Source organism: Cibotium barometz, chromosome 19, assembly GCF_041138505.1.
Source record: "Cibotium barometz isolate CiBa-2024 chromosome 19, ASM4113850v1, whole genome shotgun sequence".
Lineage (NCBI taxonomy): Eukaryota > Viridiplantae > Streptophyta > Polypodiopsida > Cyatheales > Cibotiaceae > Cibotium > Cibotium barometz.
The window spans coordinates 33,526,503-33,535,403 of NC_141064.1; positions in this window are offsets into that span (position 1 = coordinate 33,526,503).

An 8,901-nucleotide genomic window follows, 5' to 3' on the forward strand; every position below is an offset into this window, starting at 1 on the left:
TTCTCCAGCACTAGTAAGCATCGAGATGATCTCGTATCACAAAAGGGGATAGTTCTTGGCTAGATCCTCATCTTTTTTGCAAGGTGCATCTTCAACTGGGAAAGATTACCACTTAACCAAATATTATGTTCCTTGGGGATTTTCTCTAACATCCATAATTTCTTCAGGTTCTAACTTCACTTGTCCTTATATTGGTATAATAATCTAATCATCCTCCAAGATGTGCTCAGGGTTTGAATGATACTTTTTTAATAAACTAACATGAAAAAGGTTGTGAATCTTAAGATGTGGAGGTTGTAAGCCTAATCAATGATCTTCCTTGTGGTGACATATGGCCCACATCGTCTTGGTGATAACTTCTTGTACTTCCCCAAGGATAGATACCTTCTCTTAGGTTTCACACAAAGAAAACCATATCACCTTCTTTAAATTCTCGACTCGACCTCTCGGGATCAACCCTTTAACCTAAGAGAAGGATAGATACCTTCTCTTAGGTTTCACACAAAGAAAACCATATCACCTTCTTTAAATTCTCGACTCGACCTCTCGGGATCAACCCTTTAACTTTTATCTATGCTGATGAGTAGCTTTAATATCTTTCTTTATTAACTATATCTAGTTATCCAAATCATCAAGAATTTTCTTAGAGACTTCTACTCTGATTAACGGATTTGACTAAGCTAAAGGAGTAAGGCATTCTTGTCTAAACGTGTCACAACAGGGCATAGTGGACTGTTCGTTACATAGTTGAGCTCAAATGCTACGTGGGTGATCTTGTATGCATAACACGAGATAATTGAAGAGTTTTGGAAAGTGGAGGATTATTTCATATGTATTTCTTAGATTTTTTGAGCGGCGCCAAGTTGTTTTCCACTTTTGCAAACAATGTTTTTGAGTCTTGGAGGTTATCGCCATAAAAATTGTGGGATGTGTGGATAGCATTAGTGCCGAGGTATATGTATGTATGTGTATGTCTGAGTTGATTGTTGGAAATCCTTAGTGAACATTGTGCTAAGCAAAATGAGTGATAGTCCCGATAAAATTGTTGGTGAAAATCTTGATAGACACAATTTCCACATCTGGAAGTAGCGTATGACAAATTTCCTCAAAGGCAAAGGACTATGGAACTTGGTGACAACCGAGGAGACGACGGAGCCAAGGGTTCCTAAAATGAATGGAAACACCCGCCAGCTTACAGCACATCGAAATTGGATAGAGAGGGCCTTTAAAGTGTTGCATTATTTTTCTATTTGTGTAACAAACACCATGTTATGCCATATAAAGGACACACATAATCCCAAGGAGACGACGGAGCCAAGGGTTCCTAAAATGAATGGAAACACCCGCCCAGCTTACAGCACATCGAAATTGGATAGAGAGGGCCTTTAAAGTGTTGCATTATTTTTCTATTTGTGTAACAAACACCATGTTATGCGATATAAAGGACACACATAATCCCAAGGATGCATGGGATACTTTGGTAAAGTTGTATGATACGACTACAGTACTAAAGAAGATGCAATTGAAGCACAAGATCCATGAATAGAAGTATAAATGATTATGTGCAGGAGATCAAAGAATATGCTGATGCATTAGCATCTATTGGTGCCCCCATGGATGATGATGATTTGGTAGCCATTACATTGAATGGCTTGGGTAAGGCTTGGGTAAGGAGTACAAGGCATTTGAAACCTCAATCAGGGTTAGAGGTGGAGACTCCCCAGATTTTAATGAGCTAATTTCATTGCTTATTGTGGAGGAGATAAACCTTGGTTTAGCTGCTTCGTCTAGCACCAATGAAAATGCAAGGAATCAAGCATTTTATACTTATCGAGGTGCTAGAGGTAGGGGGAGATTTAGTCCGCGTGGATGTATGAGTGGACGTGGTTGGCATGATTGGTCACCACAGTCTCAACAGAATTTTCAGCCATCATTCAATGCTAGAGGTGGTCGTGGCTATGCACCTCAAGAGGTCGAGGTAATGCTCATGGAAGAGGTCATTGGGCAAGGCCAACAATCATCATGCAGCATGTGGATTGTCACAATTGTGGAAAGTTTGGTCACATGGCTCATGAGTGACTGTTATCGTAAACCGAATGATTTGAGAGGGAGTAGAGTACATGGTGGTAATTTTGCATCCAACAATCATGATGGTAGTGCAAATTATTTGTTTGCAATACAGCATGTAGTGGGTTCTATGATGACACATGGAGACAGTGATGATACATCACATGACTTGCCATGGTGAGTCGTTTGAGCACATGCAACCAATGGATGAAAAAGCATATGTGGAGACAGGTGATGGGAGTGTGCCATTGTTGATGCATAATGGTGAGGTGAAGTCTATGTCAGATGTTTTGTATGTGCCTTTTATTACAAAGAGTTTGGCTTCTGTTGGTTAAATGGTTGAGCAAGGATTACAGTTACGATTCAACGAGCATGGATGCTTCATTGAAGACTTTAAGAATGGTTGTAGAGTTATTGCTAAGGGGAGTAAGAAGGAAGGCAGGTTATTCAAATTGGATGCAAGAATTCTAGAGTTAAAATTGGCTATGTTTTCTAAAAGCCATAATGTGGTCCAAGATATTGAGATGTGGCACATACGTATTGGGCATGTGAACATATAGAAGTTGAATAATATGCAAACAAGAGGCATAGTTGGTGGGCTACCCAGATTCAAATATGATGGGAGTATGCATGTAAAAGCAAGCAAGGTTGCCATTCCCTAGAGAAAGCAACATGAGCAGCATGCCACTTAAGATTGTTCACAGTGATGTATGGGGGCGTGCACAAATCCCATCCATTAATGGTAGCAGGTACTATGTAACCTTTATTGATGATTATAGCAAGATGACTTGGATCTATTTTCTTAAAGAGGAGAAAAGTGTTAGCAAAGTTCATGGATTTCAAAGCATTTGCTGAAAAGAAATATGGTTGTCGGATCAAATGCTTGAGGAGGACAGATGGAGGTGGTGAATACACCTCACATGCATTTTAGGATTTCTTGAGGAAGAATGGCATTAGAAGGCAGCTTGCATATGCAAGTACACACCTCAGCAAAATGGTGTTACTAAGAGGAAAAACAGGGTCATTGGTGATGTGGCTAGGGAAATGCTAAATGAGAAGAGCATGCCAAACTTTTATCAGGCAGAAGCATGCACCACAATGGTGTATTTGCTTAACAAGACACCTACAGCTGCCATACATGAAAGTACGCTAGAGATACGTCTTATTGGATATAGGCTAGACATTGGGCATCTAAAAGTGTTTGGTAGCATTGCTTATGTGCATGTGCCAGATGCGAAGAGGAAGAAACTTGATTCAAAGGCAAAAAAGTGCATCTTTGTTGGGTATGCACAGGATCGCAAAGCATACAAATGCTATAATCCAGATACTAGGCAAGCGAGATGTGGTGTTTGATGAGCTTGCTAGTTGGTACAAAGCAAAAGATGAGGATGCCAGTGATTCCAATGATGATGATCAGCATGTGGACTTGCCACAAGAAAGTTCTACTTTTATGTCTGGGCCACAAGAGTCAAGTGGTAATAGTGTACGTCCATGGTCAAGGCGTTTGAGGCATGATAATGGAAGCACTAGTAGTAGTGCTGTGTACAAAGGAAAGAAGAAGGTTGAAGGTATTGGCATTATAGGATATGAGTCATCTAGTTCAGAGAGTTTGGATGAGGAACTTGGCATACCATTCTTACGCACACTAGGTGGTGCGAAGCAAAAGAGATATGTACCTCCACATGCTAGAGTGACAGGTAGCAAATGGTTAGGAAATGCATCAAATGGATGTCAAGAATGCATTTCTAAATGGTGATTTGCAAGAGGAAGTCTTTATGGAGGAGCAAGAAGGTTATGTACACCCAAGGTACCCCACTCATGTATGCAGGTTGAAGAAAGCACTTTATGGGCTGAAACAAGCACCTCGTGCTTGGAGTGATAAGATCAGCAGATATCTTATCTCTAAACACTATATTCGTGAGTTTGGGAATTTCCCAACTCCCATTTTTTGAATACTAAAAAGGTGGGACATGGATAACATGCCTATAAGTTTCTCAAAACCATATCATGTGACCTATTGTTGGAAAGCGCTTGGAAAATGAAATCTAGTGAGCTATAGAGCGCTCAATTTGGAGTAACAATGTTCAAGTTATGATTAATCCAAAGATTTCACCACGTGTCCCAAACTACTGGGAAATTCCCATATTTCCCAATATGGTGTTTCTATTGGTTTTTAGGTTTCTATGGTAGATTCTTCACTATATGTGAAGAAGACTGATCATGGGATTGTTGTGGTTGTCATCTATGTGGATGACTTGATTTTATAGGTGATCATGCTATATATATTATGCATGTCAATAAGGCATTGAGTAGGCAGTTTGATATGAAAGACATGGGTGATTTGAGATATTTTCTTGGCTTTGAAGTGGTCAAAGATCATGCAAGAATATGGCTAGTCCAGCGTTGATATGCATTGGATATGTTGGCTATATATGGGATAACTAGGTGTAAACCCATGAGTACACCGTTGGAGCAAAATGTGAAGTTGAGGGCTGATTTTGGTGGAGTTAGAAGATCCATATGTACATGAAGATGGTTGGCAACCTCATTTACATGACTATTACATGGTTTGACTTGAGTTATGTTGTGGAGCTAGTGAGTCAGTTTATGCAAAGCCCTAAGAAGCCTCATTTGGATGCAGTGAGATGGATCATGCATTATGTAAAGACCACTGCACATTATGGTCTTCTTTACGAGCATGGTAAAGGCTTAGATGTATATGGCTACACAGATGCATTGGGCAGGTAGATCTGATGACATGAGATCTACTAGTGGTTATGCCTTTATATTTGGGAGTGCAATGGTGAGTTGGAGTAGCAAGAAGTAACCCGCTGTTGCTTTATCCAGTATACCACGCGAGACGTCCTTCTTTGACTCTCCATCAGCTGTTGCAACATTTTCCGCTTAGGTCCCCACGACCTCATTCCATAAGATAGTCAAAATGCTTCCCCAACATTCTTGACGTAAAACAATCTTTAAAAGACAAGTTTCACATGCAAATACAGTCTCCAAGCAAAATTCTGATCTTTCCATATCATTCCATCATTTCACATCATTCCTCTTCATTTCTCATTATTTCAAATCATTCCTCTTCATTTCTCATTATTTCAAATCATTCCTTTTTATTTATCATTATTTCACATCATTCCTCATCATTTCTCATCATCCTTATCATTTGACATGATTCAACATCATTCCACATCAATTCACATCAGTCCACATTCATTCACATCATTTCACATTCATTCACATCATCCCACATAATTTTCACATTCATTCACATCATCCCACATCATTTCCACATTCATTCATATTAATCCACACATTCCTCGTCCTTCCACACCACTCCACATTATTCCACACATTACCCACATCATTCCACACATCACTACACATCACCCCACATCACTTTACATCATTCCACACCTCACTACACATCACCCCACATCACTCTACATCATTCCACACCTCAATCCAATTTTCAAAAACAAGATGGTCTCTTTTTGCTTTGAGCGAATCAGGTTTGATTATCAACTTTCCTTGATTTAGTTATCAGAATTTTTGTTCCACAATCAACTAGGTTAAAGTACAATTACTCCACTTTTCATACTGACAGAACTTTCTAAGTCTCGGCCATTAATTGGCTTAGTTAAGGCAACTTTTTTTCCACTCAATTCAATTAAGTCTAAGTTTCTGTTCACTTTTGGATCCTCAATCCTTTCAAGAATTTCAAATTCCTTTCCCAGGGAATCTAAGGATAAGTTAGTCAAGTATTTACATTCATCCAGCTAAGCATGTTTCTGGTCTTTTTCTGGGAAATCTCTTTTCCCGTTCAGAATGTACTCAAGATTCCATTTCTCGAGAGTCTAGACGTATACGTCATAATTTCAAAAGTTAATATGTTCGTAATTCCTCTTTCTGACTAAAATTTTATGTATTTTTTCTTGTTGCATTCCTATGAATATTTTCACATTCTTTCCTCAATTTTCCTAAAATAAAATATGCTCAATATTCCTCTTTTTGAATAAAAGATTTATGTATACGATCTCATAGAATTTACAAAATCAATTATACCCATAATTTCTCTTTCTGATTAAAAATTTATCTATGTTTTCTCGATACACCCCTATGAATATTTTCACATTCTTTTCTCTATTTTCTCAAAATAAAATATCATAAAAATCAATCTTTTAACATAAAATATTTATGCACACCTACTAATCCATTTTTATCTACATAAATTATATTCATAATAATTTCTATAATTCTCATAAATTGAATGAATCTAAAATATTTATGCATAACCTCCTTTATTTTTCTAGTAAATGAATAATTCTCAAAAATCTACATTTAGCATAAAATTTACTATGTATAAATTCATTTTCTAATGATAAAAATTCTACCATAGTTTTCTCACATTTTCTATAAAATGAGAATACTCAAAGTTCCTCTTTTAGTATAAAATTTAATTTATGAATAAACCTTTATTTTCTAATAATAAAATTTTACCATAGTTTCCCCGTATTTTCTATGAAATGAGAATGCTTAAAATTACACTTTTAGAATAAAATTTATTATGCATAAACCTTCATTTTTCAATAATAAAATTTTACCATAACCTCTCCGTATTTTCTATGAATTGAGAATGTTCAAAATTATACTTTTAACATAAAAATTAGTTTATGTATAAACCTAAGCTTAAACATAAACATTAATTCATCCTAAATCAAGAAAAGCATAGTTTTAAGAGAATACCCATAAAATAAAATGCTTTCCAAGCATGAAAGAGGTTAGAAAGAAAATTAACATCAAAAAGAGAGAATAAACTTCATTGTTTAAGCTTACTCTTGGTTTGTTTGATTCTTTACCTTGCAAGAATTGAGTAGCCCTCAAGGAAGAGGCTTGGCCATCAAGAAAAGAGGGTAATCTTCAAGAGAAGAAGAGGTTTAGTGAAGCACCAAAGCTTCACAATGGAGGGCCAACGAAGAGAGAAGAAGAAATATACTAAATTGAAAATTACACTAGCATATAAATACACTAAGATGAAAATACAAAGAAATGGGAGTCTATTTATAGGTGAGGGAGGTCACCAACCAAGTCCAATTAGGATCTAGAGGCTTCCAGCTTCAGTTTGATCCATTTTGGACAAGTTTTTGACTAGTTAGGTCCACTTTTTTGATCTAGTTTGAAAGAGGTGAGACGAGAGATAAAATATCTCATTTTTTTGAATTAAAAATTGGGGTAATGATGAGGATTTTAGGTGCCTTCTTATGAGCTCCACTCACTCTCCTGAGGTGTCAAAATTCTCTTTTTTTACTATTAAGTTCCAGTACTAGTCAACTCTTCATCTTATTTGAGAATTTACTCATTTTTGAGAGATTTTTTTTTAACTATTGCATTTTTCTTATGCAAACACTTGGATTAATCCTATAGGTCCATTAGAACACTCTTTGGACCTTAATCCATAATTTTCTGAAAATAGATACCCCTAGGCTAAGGTGTCCAGTAGTACACATTTCAATTAATTTCTAATGTACATTGGAAAACTCTTTTTAAACTTATGTTTCAGAGATCACTTCTTACTGACTGGAAGAAAATACTTATCTAAAAATATTTCAAAATTATATTATCTCTCTCTAAAATATTTTCTCTCTCTAGACCAAAACATGATCAAACAAATATCTTTTTCCATTTTTGAAGGAGAGTTGATTACAAGAGGCTGAAGGGGAGGTTATTATATCTTTACATCATCAGAATCTAGAGGGAGGAATCTTACAGACACTTTAGGACTGGATTCTCGACAGTGGTGCTTCTAGGAAAATGACTCCTTCCCAAGAGTTATTACAGGATCTTAGAAGGCACGAAGATCACATCCTGATTGGTGATGACTCCACTATCCCTATTTACATGAGGGCAGGTTAGAGATCATTTCCAATGGCAAAGGAGCTTAGTTAAGAAAAGGGGCCAGCCCATAGGGCTACCCCCGGGAACTCATATGGACATGGGAAAAGTACAAGACAATCCCCATAAGGGCTAAGAAGGCCCTGGCTGTACCCACCAACCATGGGTAGGCCATGGGAGGGATGTAGGACAGCCCTAGGGACATACCAAGGGTAGCCGATTGGTTTTCCAGCCATGGGATGGCTATGGAGCAAGTGTGGGGCAGCCCATACAGGCTGCCCAACCTCCAGTACAGCAGGCATACAGTGCCCAATCCCCTAAGTCCATGCGCCTAGTGCCCAGCAACTAATGTAGCCATGCGTAGCATTTAACTAATATTTTATGCTGTAATATTCAATCGTGGGCAGTATCTGGGACACTCGACTGCAATTAATAAACCAGTCGATTGGTCTTCCTAGCATCTCATCATTTGCCAAGTGCTGAAGTTGAAGCGAGGGCCAGGACAGCCTAAATCAAGCTAACGTAGAAGGGGTGAAGGATTGCAGGTCAAGGGCAGAGATTCTAGCCAAGAAAGGTTCAGTCAGTCTTTTATTTCAATACTTTACATCATTCTAATAAAAGCAAATACACCATTCATGATGGGGGCCCTACAGAGGATATTCGAGACCCAATACTGTGTCCTCTTCTCCCTCTCTCTCTCTATTTTTTTGCACATCTACATTCAATTTTGTGCGTTATTTTTGTCATGACAAGTGTGTTGATTTCTGAGCATTGAAGTTACCGATCTCCCCCCAAGCTTCCGCATGTTACATATGGGAAGGCAAAGTGGAGAATGGGATTTACAAACTCAGCACTCTCTCTTACAAGTTCTTAGTTAGGTGGTGTGTGGCAGTTTCGTCACATGACCACTTGAATGTGAATACTCTGCAATGG